Source organism: Pleurodeles waltl, chromosome 4_2, assembly GCF_031143425.1.
Source record: "Pleurodeles waltl isolate 20211129_DDA chromosome 4_2, aPleWal1.hap1.20221129, whole genome shotgun sequence".
NCBI lineage: Eukaryota > Metazoa > Chordata > Amphibia > Caudata > Salamandridae > Pleurodeles > Pleurodeles waltl.
The window spans coordinates 926,755,003-926,774,106 of NC_090443.1; the positions used below are offsets into that span (position 1 = coordinate 926,755,003).

At 40.3% G+C, this 19,104-nt stretch overlaps 1 protein-coding gene across 2 annotated transcripts in view; it reads left to right on the forward strand.

Moving 5' to 3' along the window:
• The first annotated feature begins 4,146 nt into the window (after window positions 1-4,146).
• STIL (STIL centriolar assembly protein) overlaps window positions 4,147-19,104 on the forward strand; it is a 159,869-nt gene continuing 144,911 nt past the window's right edge. The window contains exon 1 of one of the 2 annotated variants that reach the window (XM_069232712.1): window positions 4,147-4,216. The gene's annotated coding sequence lies outside the window, so the exon portion shown is untranslated. Of the gene's footprint in view, window positions 4,217-4,250; window positions 4,495-19,104 lie in introns of those variants that run through there. The other variant, XM_069232713.1, reaches the window with a different exon arrangement.

Consider the following 19,104-nt stretch of genomic DNA (forward strand, 5'->3'; position numbering starts at 1 on the left):
TTGGGATATGGGGATAATGCAAATTATGCAAAAGGATTGAATTGAAAAGGTCTAAAAACAATCAGAGGAGGGAAGAAAAGGGAAAAAATGTATAGAGATAATTCAAGGGGAAGACAAAATTATGAAGAAATTGAATTGTAAAAGTTTGTGGGTAAAGGTTGGTGTGATGACACATTTAGTCATCAAAGGAGGATTGCAAGCACAGGTGTCTTTAATAAAAGTTATGAATGAGTTTTTATGTAGTGTGAATAATAAGTTTATGTAGAAAATGAAATAATGTAGAACAATAATGCACACATTTGAAAATGTGACCTCAAAGAATAGCCACCACTGTTCACGAAATGTACTAATTAATGACTAATACTTATGAAATATTGAATATGTACTAGACTAATGCAGTAATATGTCATATTAAGGGTTTATGAAGTATGTTTTAGCTTTATTAATTGTAGACCTTAACTTCACGAGTGTCTTGGCCTATTTTGCCAGGCCTCATGCAGAAGCTGTATTTCTTAGCGATTAATAAAATTGCTGACCGAATGAATTAGACTGTGAAATGTCCATTGTCTTATTAAAAGTGCTTAACAGAAGCTTTTCGTGATAACCGACTGCAAGGAGATGATGTTACCGCTAGTGTAACATTTTACGTGTAATATGTGCGAGACTGACTTTCCCAGGAAAAGAACAATGAAGATACTGACTGGAGCTGAAGATGCAACAATATTGTTACCTGACAAGACGGATGATAAGAACATTGTAAAGTGAACCAATCAACTGCGTGTGAATAGTGAAATATTAAAATGCATAGATTTGGTATAGAAATATTATTGAGTAAAGTATGAACATACGATTAACTGTCCAACAGGGAATTAGGGGATAGTTTAGGTGACTTTAATATAAGAACGCGACAGAGAAGAATTATTCTGACTAGAGAAGAGATTCAGACTTATTCAGGTATTGAGAGAAGAAGAGACTTTAGGAGAGAATCGAGATTTATTCCGACATTGGGCTCATATTCCCTGACTGAGAGCCTGATGTTTTGTTGATCGATCGACTGATGACCTGAGGAAGAAGACTATTCTGCTTTGCTGACCCATACCAAGGATAGGTATATAATGATAAACTGTGACTGTTATGCATCTTATGCCTTTTTCTTTCTAGGTACCAACTGCACTGTTTTGATAGATCCATAGCTAGATGTTTTCCAAATTTGTGTAACTAAATTGTTTTGCATGTAGTCCAACATGCTGATGCTAATCTGATGTTAGTTAAGGACCCTAACAATTGACTGACGATTACAGGGACTAATGATTAATGAATTACCTTGCTGAATTCCATGTATGGTATATCTTTGTCACAGTTGACTCTGCTATTGATTTGCACTGTAACTCTGGAATGTGTTGTGGTTCAAGCTCTGATTAAATTACGTTTCTTCTGCCACTTTAGACAACCAGTGTTGTTTTGGTATATGTTTCATTTGATTTTGAGATTAATCTACACGACCTTAGTATTGTTATAGGGAAATAAACTTACTAAACTTTTACTAAAGGTGTGGTTATTCATGACTGAAAGGTCATGGTGCATGACAATTACTGACTCCATTGATTATTGATTTTATTGATTGCTGATTATTGAGTATTGATTGTTGATTATATACTGGATCTATGGTAAGAACTTCTTAATTGCGAGTCAAAAGGTTCATAGACCTATTTGCGTCCCCTTGTAAGTTTACTTATTAAGGTCTGACGCGCTAACAGGATGGATAAAGGTAATGATACTAGTAGAGTAGATATTGGACAAGAGGTGGAATTGGAGGAGGATGTAAGTAATGGAAGACTGGGACAATAGGAAGTGAATGAAGGTGAGGAGATGGTGAATAGTGAAAGTGGTACTGTTGGTGTTGAAAGGAAATTAGTTCTTCTGGAATGGTTAAAAGACTATGTAATATAATGGATTTTATTAGCATTTTTTGTCTTATAGAAAGTTTCATGTATAGTTAATTTAGTATAGGTATAAAAAAGGGGTTTAGTGTTTAGATATTTGGGTATAAAGGGGGGAATGTGTTATGTTACCTTGTTAACGCGTCCCTTTATGACTAATTTATTCACTCTGGGACTCGTTTTAGGCCAATTAATCTTTGACCCTGATTGAAGACACCTTAGGACGAGATAACTGATCAACATGTCAATAATGTCATCAATATTCACCATTTCAAGACAATTCAGATCAATGACATTAATCATTGATCTGAAACCACCATGACCTTTCAGACGTGTATAACCACACCAGTTTAGTACGATTTTATGATATTTATTCCCTATTGATTACAATTCTACTAGTAAATTTATTAGTCTCAAAACCATAAAACACATCAACATTGTCATAATATGGCAACTTGAATAAGATTTCATCAAAGCAAAGATCACAAACATTAGAACATAGCACAATGTCAACATGGATTAATCCCAGCAGAGTAATTTTAGCACATTATTCAACAAAGCATAGATTCAGCCATTTGTCTATTTGCATCCGTTTAGTGAACTCCTTAACTAACCTCGAAATAGTATTGGCATGTTGGGCTTCATGCAAAACAATTTAGCAACATCAATTTGGAAAACCTCTAACTAAGGTCTCTGTCAAAAAGAAGCAGTTGGTACCTAGAAAGGAAAGGCAAACAGACAATTACAATTTCATCATTAGATAGTTACCTTCCGTAATGGGTCAGCATACAGAGTCAGTCTTCGTCCCCAGGACATCAGTTGATTCGCCATCAGCCAAGAATTCAGCAAGACGGGTAAGAAGGGACACTTCCCTCATAAGGAGGAAACGTATAGAATCGGGCAAGGTAAGGGTGAGGATGGTTTGAAGAGTCAAACAGCAAACTCTCTAGGCAGAGTGACAAAGTGTCTGGGTCATAGCAAAAGTTTGCAATGGCATCTCCCGTTGGCTCCTTGGGTCAAAGGTTTTTATCCCTTTTCCGTTGTACAGTCCCCTAATGTCTGATTGGGTAGGGTTGGCACCCCACTATCTTCATCCAATAGGTTTCCAATGATTTCATCAAAATTGTCAACCCATAACAGTTCTCACGTAGTTTATTGGTTCTTGTGATTGACGTCTCCAACGGGTAGAATGTCCGGTATGATTTCATACTCTTGTGGTCCTTTTCGCATCCCTAGTCAGTGGCTCCATTGTCTGTACCGGTTTAGGCGACCTTGTACCTATAACTAGTCTACACTGTTGTATTCAGCAAGAATGTTTCCTTGAGCAAGTCGAATTTCATGAGAACGGATCTACTACGGTTACACTCATCTTCTAGCTTTTGGAAAAGTACGAGTTCATGTCCTTCAGCAAGTCAGCATACTGTACGTTAGAAAAACATATTTAATATGAAACCGGGCAGCTAGGCCTTGACCCATGCTAAGGCCTAATGATTTATTTGCAGAACTTTAGCATATAATCCTTAATATTAGTGTAAAACCATACATTAACACATTAATTCTACATCATTAGTCAGTTTCATTAATCATTGTATATATTGGCAGCCACTTCCTGTGGGCACATTTCAAGCGCACGTTTTAGCAAAAACACATTAATACATTTTCTAAGCGGCATTATTATGCATTAGTTCATAAACATTTCATGTTAATTTTTGAGCATATGAGCTAGCTCCCTCAACCTTATGGTGTTCGATTAAACTGGGGGCGTTGAGATGAGAAGGGCATCGGTTACTGAACAGACCTGTTTCCTGTCTGCACTGTTTATCTTAGTAAAGATTAATACAACGTTCGTGGTGGATCTCGTAATTCCGAGGAAGCGGAAGGAGGTACATAACACCACCCTACTCCAACGTAGCCAGGCACACGTCAGCAAAGAACTGTCTGTATGCTAAAACATGCAGGAGCGCAGGATAAGACACACGACGGGGTGGACGGCAGAAGTCCTGTATCCAAAAGGGTCGTTGCGCGCTTTGTGCCATCTGTTCGTGCCACTATTGTTTACTTCGTTTAGCAGCTGTTTTACGTAGTTGTAGAACACGCCCTGCGTCCCCGTAGTAACGAGATGACGCTAAGCCGCCAACGTCCACTGCGCAGGCGCTGACCCCGAGCCTCCATCTGGTTTTTAAAAGGACGGTTACACAAAACATTTCAAACCCACGGAAGGAAGGACTCGCGGTCATTGCCGGGCTAGGGCGTCATTGGACGAGAGTGAGAGCCAGGTCACTTATGATTGGTTGTTACTCGTCTGGAGGAGGGGGCGGGAAAGGGCAGACATTTTGAGCTGTCTGTGTTTACGATTGTGAACCAAGCATTCGCATTAGTGTTCTGTAAAGTTACGTTGCCGCGTTTCCTCCCGCCAGACTCACCGGTAGTTTAGGAGGGGGAGGTGTAGTTGCTTTCTGTTGGCCTCTGGCTTATGGCCTTTTGTCAGTGTCCCCCGAGGGAGCATCCAGTCATCCTCACAGCCTGATGTCCGTGATCCCATGAGCAGCTACCGGTAAGAGACCCACCTCCCTCGCCACTTCCATGTAGCTTTTGGAGCGCTTCTCCGGACAATCTGCTTTCACTGCAAAGAAAGCGGCGCCCACCGTTTACTGGAGTGGCAATATTTCATAACAGACATAGATGTCTTTGATAATGGACTGCCCACTTATTCATAAGGTTTCTTGGATTTGAACCCAATATATTTCCTTAAATGTTTCTGGAGGAGACACCCTATGATTTTATGACATAGGACTCCTAACGGTGTTGCTAAATGGATCAAGGTTTGATGCTGTCATCCAATCCTTGCTGTATAGCTAGCTCCGCTTAACGTCCGAAGTCTTGTAGTTTCTCTTTTTATAAGTATGGACAGGCGCTCAAACTGCAGACATGGGTAGGGTGACCGTATGTGTAGCTGTTAGGCTAGTTCATTGTCTAAAAAATGTATTTAAATGAAATGCAGGTCTTGGTTTTGAATAGGATTGAGTGGGGATGTCAATGAAAGTTAAACGTTTGTGCATGCAGACGTTTCGTCTGACGGTCTCTCATTACACCTCACCGTTTCAGTGGATAAAAATAGTGACTCCTGTTTTATTGCCTCCCTAATTCATGACGAACGACAGCATGGTAGAAGAAGATGTGGCTAAGGTGCTTGGTCGGCTGCAGGCGTTTAGCATAACATGAATAGATGGGGCAGGTGGTTTACTTACATGAACAAGGCTTTGCTGTACTAAAGCTTTTAGCAGAGTTTTTGCATAATTCTAACAGTTGCATGGGAACTGAAGTAGGTCAAATAATGTATTTTGTTTTCACTATTAAGAAATTAGTAGAACTGTCATTGTAAATCCATGTCTAGTCCCACTTCACTTCCTCTTCCAAGAAACACTTACTGATACATGCAACACGATTTTCTATAAAGCATCCCCATTTCAGTTATTTTATCCGAGCTCTAAAGTTTTATGTTGTGTGCATCTAGCTTATCCAGTCCTTTTCGTTCTGGTATTTTCATTATTTTTAAAGTTGGCAATGAAAAAGCTGTATTGAGCGATCTGCTTGTGGGGAAAAACTGGCCTCTCATCGCATTTGTGAACTATATAAAACGTGATGAAGCTGACAAATTGACATTATAGCCTTTGTGAGTATTGCTACCTTCAGTGTCCCACATTTGTGACCACGACATGTTCCGTGATTAGGGCGAGCCTACTAGACAGAGCATGTCATATCCCCTGCGAGGAATATTGTGGCTAGGTAGAGGGTTTTGGAGCCCACCTATTTCTTACTATTGGTTTGTCTACCTGTACTCTCATTTGCCTGCTTCTTATTCGTGTCCTAGCTGGTCGGTCTTGTTTGTTTTGCCATCGCTACTTTATGACCTTTTGGATTGGTTTGCATCTCTGCTTGCATATCGGGCACCATTTCCTTTGTGTTAAGCACCCCATGAGGTTGCATGCATTTCTGAGCTGTCGCTTTTGTGTACTATCTCCCCTTGCACTTTGTTGGTCTCTGACACGCAAGCGCTTTCCCCCTCCCCAACTTTGCACTTCCAGTGTGCTTCCCCTATAACCTCTCTACACCCTTTGTCCCTTCCCCTCACCTGCACCACTCTCTTCATTGTCCCTTCCCGTATCCACACCCTCCGTTTTGCTTTCTCCCAATCCCAGTGTTGTTTTGCATCCCTCTTGGTAACTGTAGATACGTTTACAGTACGTAATGGTGTGGCAGTTGTTGATCCCATAATGCATGAGGCTCTAAGGGTCTTTTTTTCTGGGATAGCTTTGGAGGAAATAAGTTGCTTTGAACATGTTTTAAATGCTGTTCTAATGGTTATACATATGAGACATAATACCTCAGCCGATGCCCTTTGTTCAAGATGTACAGCATGACCGAAACAGGCTCAGTTGTTCATCTTGTAGGTGTGCACACGCTTAGTGAAGTATGTGTCTGAGATGGATCGGTAAGTGTTCCACCATGTTCAGAGTTGCAGTAAAGCAAGGCTTGCCAACTATTTCTGTAATAATAGCTACATATGCTCAATGTAAATAACACTGAGCTACTATCCTGGATTCCACATTGACAGCTATTGAAGTGGTCTCTCTTCAGGGGCACAGGTTTCTACTGATAGTCTTCAGATACGTGATGAGCCTAATGCAAAAAAACCATGTTCTAAATTGGAATGTCAGCGACGTTTTTGCAAAGGGGTGTGTGTGTGTGTGTGTGTGTGTGTGTGTGTGTGTGTGTGTGTTTTTTTTTTTTTTTTTTGCAGCTTTATGTATTGAAGTCAAATTTATAAATATGTGGTTAATTAAAAACCACTACATCGTTGTATGTAGTGCAGACTCTACCAGAAGGTATTGGGGTGCTTTAGAAGAGCACCAGTTAAATTACACAAGCGCACATTCATATATACTCTATATCAAACCAAGGCCCTTTCAGGATTAGAGTAACGCATAAATGATGCAAAAAATAAAGGAGAACTCTGGGAAGTTCCCAATTTTAGGTGGAGAGCTGCTCTAGTAAGGAGCACCCTGCAACACCAGCGACACTCTAGATTTGCTGGAGTGGTAAATGGATTTTGTCATTTTACAGCTCGGTGAGGATGACACTATGTCAATCCTATGCTTAAAGATTTTGCTGTACAAATGGCAAAAGACTTTGTCACTATCTAGCTCGGCAAGGATAGCACTGTGCTGATCCTATGCTTAAAAACTTTGCTAGATAAGCAGACATTTGAGGTGAGCAAATCTAGAGTGTCGCTGGTGTTGCAGGGTGCTCCTTACTAGAGCAGCTCTCCACCTAACATTGGGAACTTCCCAGAGTTCTCCTTTTGTTTATTGTATATATGTGTGTGTGTGTGTGTATATATATATATATATGTATGTATATATATATATATATATATATATAATATATATTAATCAATAGGAGAGATTAAGGCCCATGTGTAGAAAAGTATTTTGCATTTCCATTTCTTAACTGGCCGAATCGCAATTTCTGGTTGTCAAGAAATACAAAACAGCCTTTTCTAATGTACAAAGACCTATGCGGCGTCACAGAACACAATTTCTACCCAGTTTAAGTCACTTTTTGCAAAAAAGGAAATCGCAAATAGGAATTTCCTATTTCTGATTTCTTAACCACATGTATATAACACTTCCTAATTAGGAAATGCTATTACCGTTGAATCAGAATTGGTGGTAACCAAGTGCAAATTAAAAAAAAAAGAAAAGGCAAAAAAAAATGGCCCCAAAATTCATCAGGGTCATTCCCAATGTCGGCTTTGTATATCCTGGCAAGAAGGATAACCATGCTTACTTTGCAGGGTCGCGTCTTAATGCAGTTTTTAAGGGTGTAGTCTTTTTTTGCTTCTGAGTCCCTAGCAGTACTATTTTTAGGGCGGACTTGAACGTGGCTCGGTCCGTGCTGTCTCTGCTGGTGCGGCATCTTCTCTCCAGTAGTTTGCAGCTGTGTTCTGGCTGTTCTTGGCTTGTTTCATGGGTCGACTTTGTAAGTGGCGTTGGTGATCCAGGTTGTCAAGTACTGGGCTGCTTGTTCCAGGTTAACTGTGGGATGGACGGGGTGATGTTGAGGGCTTCCACCCGTTGGGACCGTGTTGTTCCAGCTGCTGAAGGGGGCATTGGGTTGGGGAAGGGGGGCTGGTGGAGGTGCATGGTGATCCTGCGATGGTGAAGTGGACAATAGAGTGGTCAGTCCAGGTGAGTTCTGTGGCATGGCTGTATTTGACTCTCGCTGAAACTCTGGCCCAGTATGTGTCCTGCTCTGTGTGTGGGGTCGGTGACTATGTGGGTCAGGGCTCGTGCATTCCAGGAGGTTGGTGGAGTTAGTGTCCGTGTAGTTGTCCAGGAGGAAGTTAAGGTCTATGAGGAAGGTATAGTACTTGGACTTGATGGCTGGTGGGGCAATGAAGTCTGTGATGGTGTTGCAGACACTTGTGTGTGGTCCTGGAAGTCTGTAAGCGAGGGTGCCTCTGATGATCAGTCTGTGTGGATTTGGAAATTGAGTTATTTCATGGTTGCGGCGATGTCGTTGGTAGTGGTACATTGCATTGTTTCTTTGTGAATTTTGGCAATGCCTTTGCCGTGTTTGTTGATTCGGTTTTGGTGTGCCGTCTTGTAGCCTTTGTGTGTTGCAATGGCAAAGTCTGGGGCTTAGGAGTGGTTGAGATGGTGAAGAGACAGTGTTGGCGGTTGAACAGCCCTGCCGTTGATCGAAAAGAAGCAAGACAGCAGTTGTTGCAGGTCCAGGGCTCAGAGTTCGGTGGTGGAGTACATGTGGGTGGTGAGACGGGCAGAGTTGCTAGCGTTAGATGTGGTCCAGGTGTGGACATGTGGACTTGGGCTGGCTTTTGCCCTTTTCAGATACACCAATGTTATTCTACAGTTCTTTGTTTCTGCAGCAATACATACATGTTCCCATTGTATTTATTATTACTGCGTTACATTGCCATACATTATTGTAAATCCAGACCTATTGGCATTGTCAGTGCATGTTTTAAAGTTGAGGTCCAGTATATTTCCACAAGCACTGCCTGCAACATACACAAATTAGTGCAATCTCCCATACCTTGCAGGATACCCTTACTGTGTCTCTTTACAAGTCCTAGACTGGTCTGATTTGCAAATGTGGCCGCTATTTGATTAGTTAATGGTTACCATTTTTATGGTGTTGCGCAAGCCAATTCTTGGTCCTATAGTGAGCCTGATGATGTGACATGCTGTGGGTCATTAAGAGTAGTCTGTGGCCATAGCGTATTAGGTAAAACAGCTATTACATAGTGAAAGATGCATCTGTAGGTTCAAATACAATATCGTTTTAGCAAACATGTATAGCTCTGCCCCTCAGTCCCTTTCAGAGGTGCATATGATCCTGTGCCAGTAAAGAGTCATAGGAAGCACTCCAGTGCACAGGCTGCATTCTTTATATAATTCCTACTTCCACCAGAACTCTCTCAGGGTGAGCTCCACGAGCCCTGGTTGGAGCAAAGCCTCTCTGTTCTGGAGCAAATGGAACGAATCGGGGTGACTCACGTAGGCAGATATCGCAGGCTAATGGGCACTCCTTCAAAATAGCACCACAAGAACTTGTTGTGCAAGTGTGTTTGCCATAGAGAAGTTAATGCAGGAAGATGAATCAATATTTCATTTCTAGAGTATTGATGGAGCATTCTTCTAAATCGTATCCATTTCTTCTTGTTAAAAGAGATTATTAAAAGTTTTGTTTTGGGATTTGTCACCCACACATGAAGAAATAATTGCCCCTGGTTTACTGTGGTAATGCTAGACCCTTTGATCTGAATGCTATCTGGCCGGAATCACAGGGTGTTGAGCCGATGGCGGGAATCGAACTCGATTTTCCCCAAGTTCCAAAATCGACAGCTCTAGCCGTTATGCCACATCCTCTTAAGGTGTTTAAAAATAAATGACTTTTGTATCTCAAGATATTAATTATAAATGCCACAGGCTGACTCCTGTTCTATAGTTCCTTCTTCTGTGTCACCATTGGTGAGACTACCTGAAAACGTTCCCATCCTGATGCAAGTGTGATCTCCTGTGCAGTCAATAGGTATGTTGAGAAAGACATAAAATGTAATCTGTTGATTACAGTAGTACTTCGGTCCCACATTTGAAGCTGAATGAGTTTTTTTTTATTATTGTCATTTAAAACCTGGATGCCAAACCTTAAACAAAATTATGACTATCACTATAGTAGCAATCCACATCCAATTCTTCTTCATATCTATGCCAATCCAGCCCTGCATTTAGAAAGTAAAAAATGGACACATTCCTTTAAAGCACACTTTTTATTTAATATGTTGATTTTTGGTAGTCTCTGTAAATATGATAAATCTCATCACTGCCTGTGGATGATCTCTCCTAATGTAGAAGATGACATCCTTGTCTAGAGGTGTGAATATTAAAATGATTAAGCAAGACATGCTGCCACCTCTTGCGCTCATCAAGGAGGGCTTAGCAAATGCACATGATATCAACAAAAGATTCAGTTCTGTAATTAAGTCTATTGATCCTGGAATGGATATGTGTTGTGAGGGTGGAATTTATTTAGCTGGGGTGAGGGCTTGCACTGCAAATTATCATGCAGGGCTGTAGAATGTAGAATAGTGGAATGCGAGTGGGAAGATTATTGTGAGGTGGGTAGGACGGACAGGAGCAGGCTTGTCATGTTTTCTGGCTGGGCTTTGTTTTGGAATAGAGCTCCTGGAAAATACATTGTTCTTGTGAGATCATTCTTAACAAATATGGCGACGATCGCTCGACAGCCCGACATCATGCGTGCTACTACAAAATCTTTATCTGGCTGACTATATTGAAGTTTTTCAAGGGAGACCATCCGTACAACTTACGTCGAGTGCAGAGCGGCACCAGTAAGTGAACAAATTTCTCTTTCATTTTCTTGTATTCACCACAGCGATTTTTCTCTCGCCTTGGGATGTGCTCGTGCCTCTCTGTCCGCCCGTTGGGTTCATTGCACACGCATGTCTCGCGTTGTGTTCCTCGCGCTGCAGTAGGTTTCACTACAGTCACCCCTGTGATGTCAGGATGTGGACAACATCTAGACCGCTCACCTTAATACCGTGCGAGTCACAGCACATTGTGTGAACTGGAGCGGAAGTAATTTATTGGATCTTTTCTCTTCCTTTGCGAGTTGCGGAAGATTGTTTTGTCCAGCTGAAAAATCTAGACCGCTCATTTTTATTCTCGAATGAGTCAAGATTAGCCTGGTTAACGTACTGGGAGTCACACTTCCTGTGTCATTGGAGTTAATATCATTCAAATACTGAGGATGATTAGTATAAAAAAAAATGTTAAGAGAATACAGTAAGATATAAGTAGTACATAGAAAGTATTTAACATCATTTTTTTTCTTTATTTAAAAAAAAAAAAAAGAATAATTACACAAGGACCAACACATACTATGGCATCAAATAGTTTGAATTTACCACCACCACCACAACCTTTTGTTCCTGACATTGGTGATTCATCAATGAAATGGCAGGCATGGCGAATATTTTCTAAATTACATCTCTGTTTGTGATGAAGACAATGATTTCTTGGAGAAAAAATATTTTGATACATTGCTTAGGGCCTCAAGGCATTAAAACATACAATTGCATGGAAAAAAAAAGGGGGGGGGCATGGAGATGTTTTCAAACATGCTTTAGAGGATTTGTACAGCTACCATGCTCCCAGTGTTTTTGTTGGCATTGATCGTTACAAATTTTTTCACAGGAAGCTGAAGAAAGATGAATTAATTTGGCATGAACATGTAGATTTGGCTCTTTATTTGATCTCTTATAAACTCATCATGTAGTTACGCATGCTGCAAACCAAAGTATACAGGATTGCTTGTGGACTAAAGGGGAATCACCTTTACAAGAGGTAATAGAAGTAGTCAAAAAGGCAGAATTGAGTGGAAGATGTGAAAAAGCAGTATTTGATGAGAAACAAAAAAAGAGGATGACTCCAGAGTAGAGTCTAACGCTCTTGTTAACAAAGTTATGGAGGGGAAGAAAAGTTTGAGTGTGAAAGGCAGTAAATCTAATAAACATAGCTCCTATAAAATGAAGAAGAAGAAGAAAAAAGAGGATTATAAGACAAAGGTTGCGTGTTTCAGATGTGGAATGTTGGGGCATTACGCAAATGATAAGAACTGTCTAGCTCGGTATCAGAAATGTTCTGGTTGCGGAATTATGGGTCATTGTGTTAAAGTCTGCAGGAGCAAAAAAAAAAAGAGTCTGCGATTAAATGATTAGAAAGTGCCACTGATTCTGGGTCTACATCGGACCGCAACGAAAGGAATATGTGGGTCCTTAATATAAGAGATGCATCTGGTTAGCAACTGAAAAAATGAAATGTGAAATATTAATGGGAGGAGTTACCATTATCGTAACTGCAGATTCTGGGTCACCTTACACAACTGTAAATGAAACGGTCTGGTTAATAAAAATTAAGCATGTTGTAGGTGGAGATCTAGATACACCTGATATTTCCTCAAAGTTTCTAAGTCTGGACCTTCTGTTTTAGGTTGATGGGACCAGGGTGCACTGAGAATGATCCTTGATACAAATAGCACGGAACTGGTTTCTGTGATTCAGGGTGAAGAAGTCAATGAGGATTCCATAAAAGATTTATTTCCTCAGGTGTTTTCGGGTACCATTGGTAACTAAAAAAAATTCCAACATAGAATTTTGTTAAAGGAAAATGCGGTACCTGTTGTCCATAAAGTGAGAAACATACCTTTTAAGTATTAGAAGTGAGTTGTCTGGTGAATTGGATAAATTACTGCAGGCTGGCATTATCAAGCAAATTGAAAGGCGTCAGACTGGATTGCTCCATTGGTGGTGGCTAGGCGCTCTAATGGGAAATTGAGGTTATGCGTGGAACTTAGAGATCCTAATAAGAACACAATGGTAGACCAGTTCCCTTTACCTATAATCAATGTATTTGTGGCTCTAACTAAAGGCAAGGAGTGGTTTACCACAGTTGACCTAACCTCAGCGTTTACCCAGGTTTTGTTACATTCAGATAGCTGTAGATTGGCTGCTTTTATCTCATTATTTGTTTGTTATTAATTTGTTAGGGTCCCTTTTGACCTAGCATCTGCAGCTGCTATGTTCCAAAGACTAATGTGTAAATTATTTAGCAAGTTACATGATGTGTGTGTTTTTTTTTTTTTTTTTTTTTTTTTCAAGATGACATCTTTATTATGGGTGAATCGAAAGAAGGAAAAAAAAAACCATGCCGCTAAAGTGAAGAGTCCTACAAGTGTTGAGTGACAATGGGCTCATGCCCGAATATAGCAAGTGTAAAATTGCAAAACGGAATGTCACTTATTTGGGACATGAGATTAGCGGTAAGGGTGTTGAACCTAAAGCTAGTTTGGTAGCAGCAATAAGATTCGCCAGCACCTACAAATAAGGATGAGGTCAGAGCATTTTTAGGTTTCGCTGAATTATTTACTAAATATGTGCATTATTTTTCCCATAAAACTTACCCCATTAGACAATTGTTAAAAACAAAATGCATGTTTGTGTCCTAAGGAGTGTGAGGCAGCGTTTCAAATGATTAAAAAAACATTATCAGAGCACCGCTCTTCAAGGTTTTTATCCAAATTTGCAATGAATTGTCACTACTGATGCCAGTAGTAGAGGTTTGGGTGCAGTTTTTACACAAGTGGAAGAATGTGGTAGAGAATGTGAGATTGCATTTGCTTCCCGCCCAATAACTGATACTGAAGCGAAGTATTTGGTTATCGAGCGAGAAGACCTGGCGTGCATATGGGGTTCGGAGCACTGCCAGTCGTTCGTATGGAGGATCAAACGTCATCCTAGGATGTGACCATAAACCACTCACTAAGGTGTTGACAACAAATGGATTATTTAAAGCTTCTCTACGTATTGCTTGATTGTCCATAAGACTTTTGGATTACAAGTATGAGGTATGTTATGTGCCAGGGGTCAAGAATAAAATCGCTGATTTCTTGAGTAGAATGCCTTTGGCTGAAACTGATTAGGGAGTAAATGAATTTGAGGATTGTTGTGTAGCTAACGTAGTGGATGACGTTCATGGTATTACTGAAGAAGAGTGGAACAAAGCTTTGAGTGAAGACGCAATGTTATGTAAAGTTCAAACGTTGTTATGTGATGGGTGGCCACATAAATAGGATCTGGAGGAGAATGTACTGGTGTTTTGGGAAGTGAAAGAGGAATTGTACATACAGAGTAATAGGTTAATGCGTAATGATAGACTTATTCCTCCAGAGGCACTTAGGAATAAAATACTGGATATCTGCCATGATGGTCATTTAGGTATATCAAAGAAGAAGAGCAAAATCAAACAGTTGTATTGGTGGCCAGGAATGGATGTGGCTGTGGAGAAAAAGTGAGTGAATGTATTCTTTGTATTGAATCAGAGAGAACCTTATCTACATTCAAACCACCTTTTTTTTCGTATTAACTGTCCAGACATGCCTTGGGAGAAAATAGGTCTAGACATAACGGGACCAATACATGCGGAGGATGGGTCCAGATATATTGTGGTGGTGATTGATCATTTCTCTAAATGGCCAGAAATAGAAATTATGAGTAAGATAGACTTTGTCTATTGTTGAATATTTGGATAAAGTGTTTTTTTTTTTTTTTTTTTTTTTTTTTTTTTTTTGTTTTGGGGAGAAAGGGTGTGCCTAAGGTCATAGTAACGGACAATGGGCCGCAATTCACGTCTGATAAATTTGAGGTGTTTTTTGTTAAGATGTGGTATAAAACATGTTACTACTTCCAACTATAGTCCGGCAGGCAATGGTGTTGTCGAGCGTTTTAACAGGGTGGTGAAGAACAGCATACAATTGGCAGAAAGTGCAAAATTGTGTTGGGAAAGAGAGGTGTGGAGAACTGTTTGGTCGTATAGGGCAACACCTTGTAGTTCACGGGTCAGTCATTTTGAAATAATGAGAGGGGGGGTTCTGTTAAGAAAGATGGATGTCTGGTGGAAGGAAAAGTGACTGGACAGCTGAAGCTGCCAAAAGGAATATGAAGGTTGCACAAACATGGACAAAAAAATATTTTGACGCTAAACACAAATGTAAAGTTGTAAATGTATAGGTTGGTGATTGGACAAAGGTGAAGATTCCCGGTTTCAAGAAATATGAAAAAGGAAAATTCTATCCACTGTTTAAAGGTTGTAAAATTGTTGTGTAATGCTGTGCTGTGCTGCTTGAGGATGGAAAAGTGTGTCATTTAAGCAGAGTCTCACCATACAAAGGTAGAAGAAATATTAATGTGAATAAGACCAATTGGTCAGTGGATGAGGTCACTGGGAAAAACATGCATACTCCACCTGAGAACAACGTTCCAATGCAAAATGCAGAGGTTGCACAGGCACATAGTTATAACGGAGTCCTGGTACAAGAGGGAAGTACAACCGAAAAAGAGGATACATTTAGTAGGTGTGGAAGAAGAATCACAAGACCATGAAAGTTTAGTGATTATGTGTGTAGATGTGTAAATTGATTCAAGTCAAATGTTACGTAGAAAAAAAATTAATAATTAAGGGTTGTGGGTATAGTGTTGTTGAGTACTTAACCCCTACCAAGTCCTCTCCCCCCTCAGAATAGTTTTATGTGTAATACGTTTATTTGCGCTGTAATGTATGTTTTTCTTTGGGAAATATATATCTATGTGAAAGGTGCATAAATGTAAGGGGGAAGATGTGTGGTGAGGGTGGAATGCATTTAGCTGGGGTGAGGGCTCATGCTGCGAATTGGCATGTGGGGCTATAGAATTTAGGATACTGGAATGCGAGTGGGAAGGTTCTTGTGAGGCGGTTAGAATGGACAGGAGCAGGCTTGTCAGTTGTTTTCTGTCTGGCTGTGTTTTGGAATAAAGCTCATGGAAAATTCATCGTTCTCGTGAGATCGTTCTTAACAAAATGCTAGACCGTTTTGGCAGAACGTCTGACCCAGGAATTAGGTCCTATCTTAATCACAAAATTCAACTTAAATATCACTAGGAATGGCTCACCAAAATATTTCTTACAATATGCTTGCTTATACGAGTCTTTCACTGCTCAGAGATGCACTCTCTTAGTAACAGCTGCTTTATTTTATTTGTAGGAATTGTTTTTCATAAATATTTTTAACTTAATTGTTAATAGATTTAATGATACCTAAATTCCAGAGCTCACTGCATCCCAAAGGAGCTTAAAGTTGTTTGAAGATTTCCCAACAGCTTAGTCTGGCAGTTACCTGTAGATATTTAATTCCACTTATAATGTTTTAAAGAGTTTGGTGTGTGGTGGTGGTGTGTGTTTTTTTTTTTTTTTTTTTTTTTTTTTTTTTTATGCAACTCATTTGTCCTGATGTAGACTGACTTGAAAATAAAAAGAGGTGAATCTGGGTGTTGAAAACTATGAGCACTGAGTTTGTGTGGCATGTGTTAGCTGTATAGAATATTTGCCTTTGTAGGTGAAGCGAGGTCCATGGCTATGCCACTGAACAATAGTTTTATTAGATCTTGAAGTTTTTCTTTGCATTGGAACCATTTTACTACTTCTAATGTGAATTTTATTTTCTGATAATATTTTGTGAAAATTTCATCACGCCTGGAGACTGACATCTGTATTATAATAACTAGTTTCTTACCTGAATCAGCAGCACAATATATTTGGACTCAATACGTTTTTGTCTTATCTGCTTTCAAGAAAAATTGTGAAGTTCCATTTGTGAAAATACATGGTTACATTTCAAAGGGAATTTGGCAACAGTCCGTAGAGCACTAAACTGTTAATTTTTCAAGTTGCCCATTTGCTCCAGGCACCCTATGGGAGTAAACTCTTATCCCAAGTGCTATTTAGTTTCCTGTAGGGATTGCATTCTTCAGATGCAATAAATCTAGCCCTTAACATGCCGTGTGTTGCAGTCCTGCGTACGCTTCCCTGGGATGGGGCCAGTTCTACCCCTTTGGGTTTAAGCACCTTAAATATCAAGTTATGTTCGTCATTTTCCAACCTGTACAGTATTGTCGGTCTTTTGATGTTATGTTGCTTCAATTAATATTGTGCAAACCATTGCCCATGAGGGGGATCCGGGTGCTAGGGTACGCATGATGACTGAGTCAAAGGGCTGTCAAAAGAGCCATTTATAGTTAATTGTTATTTTTTAAAATATTTTTATTTTATTGTTAATTGGCTATCGGGCAAACTGAGAAGTGAAGCTTACACCATTTTCAAGCTACCAATTGAAAAAGCGCAACCACGTGCTTTAGCACAAGGAATGTTGACAGACATTAGCTGAGCGAATAGTGCATGGAGAGTTGGTTAAACGTTTCTTGGGCGGAGCGCAGTATTTTACAATGATTTGTGTGTGAAACTGATAGCTTTGAAGGTTGCTCATTGCTTCAGAAGTGTCTGTGGAACTGTGAAAGATCTTGGAGATAGTCGAGCGAATCATTAATGTCAGGATTGGACAGGCTGCAGCATTCTGAACCACCTGGTGGCCTCCATTTGGTGTGCAACTGTGCCTATATGAAGGGCATTCTTATAGTCCAGTTGCAACTTGAAAAGCACTGGAATGACTGATTTTGGATAACCAAAAGGAGTTAAGGAACAATTTGTCAAATCATTTTAAGGATGGCAAAAGACAGAGCAGATATTGATTAATTTCACCGTCAATGGTAAAATCTCGGTCAGGAAACACTGTTGGATTTTTTTTTGTTGTTGTGCTGATTTGTCGCCCACATTGCATGGCCACCAAAGAGCTCAGATATTCATGTATTTGGTGAGGTTACCTCGTTTTCATCACTGGCTCTTTTAGGCACTTTGTTGGTATCTCGTTGTTAATTTAGACCATACAGGAATTACATTTGGCTTGAGTATACAAGTCCTTTTTTGAGATAGTTGTAAAGATTTTAGCATCCTCTGTCTAGGATATATAAAATCTTGGAATTTTACAACTTGTGCGGGAGAGGACATCCCACCATTGAATAGGGTGGGGCTTTAGGAGGTCAAACTATAGTGAGGCATGTCAATATATTGAGTTCTGGCAGAAAGGCAATTGGGTATCAATTGTATTGGAAACATATGCCCATACCATGGAGCCGTTGGAGACCAATGGAATCGGACACCATGTCAATTGCAGAGGGAGATCCAGGAAGATCCTAATGGCTGATTTTCCTCCCTTCGTTCAAGAGCATTCTGATTTCTTGCCTGGCGGCCAGAAGGGTGGTTTCTGTACTATGGGATGCTTTTGAATCCCGATTGCAGAGAGTGTAAAACAGCATTGTATTCTAAGATAACTGTTGATGCACTGCTTTTTTGAGAAGTTCAGAGGGGAAATGGTAGCACTAAGGTATGCTAATAGTTGGCCAGTGCATGGGCTTTTTCAACAGAGTAACCACTATTGTGTGTTTCCAGAAAGTCCGAAGCGGTGCAGAAGTAAATAAGATTGCAAAGGGTCAACAGAGTAGGGACTGGTCAATTGGGATTTCAGGTTTGCATCGAAGTGGAAAGTATGTTATTAGTTGTGCAGAAGTGATACTCCACAAAAGTTAGTGGGATCATGTTGATGATAAAATGATCAGATGGGGCGGAACGGATCAGAGGACGAAAGAGCTACATTGCTACAAGCTCTAGCATTGGTTAAATGCTGAATTATAGAAAATAGCTGACAGGTAAGTAAAGTAAATTAGCACTTGTATAGCGCACTACTCACCCGTTAGGGTCTCAAGGCGCTGTACTCATACCGCTATGGAACCCCTCCTGGCTTTTCCCTGTGAGGCGCCCACTCCTGAGCACCCCCAGGGTGAAGCCAGGCATCCAAGCGCTGTTGGGGCCGTTGTGGAGATTAAGCAAGCTATTGCCCAGAGTTGCAGAGTGGGACCCATGAATTAGATTAGGCACCGAGGCGAGAATTATCTGGTCAAGGGGAATTGAGCCCAAGACCTGCCGAAGCGGGACTTGAACCCTGGTCTTGAGCCAGATCTCTGCTTCAGGGTCTGCCGCTCTAACCATTGAGCCACACTTCTCCACAGGGAAGAGTTGTTGCTGGAGGTTAGGTTGAATTCATGCATTTTTGTGAACAAAGGTATATTATACTT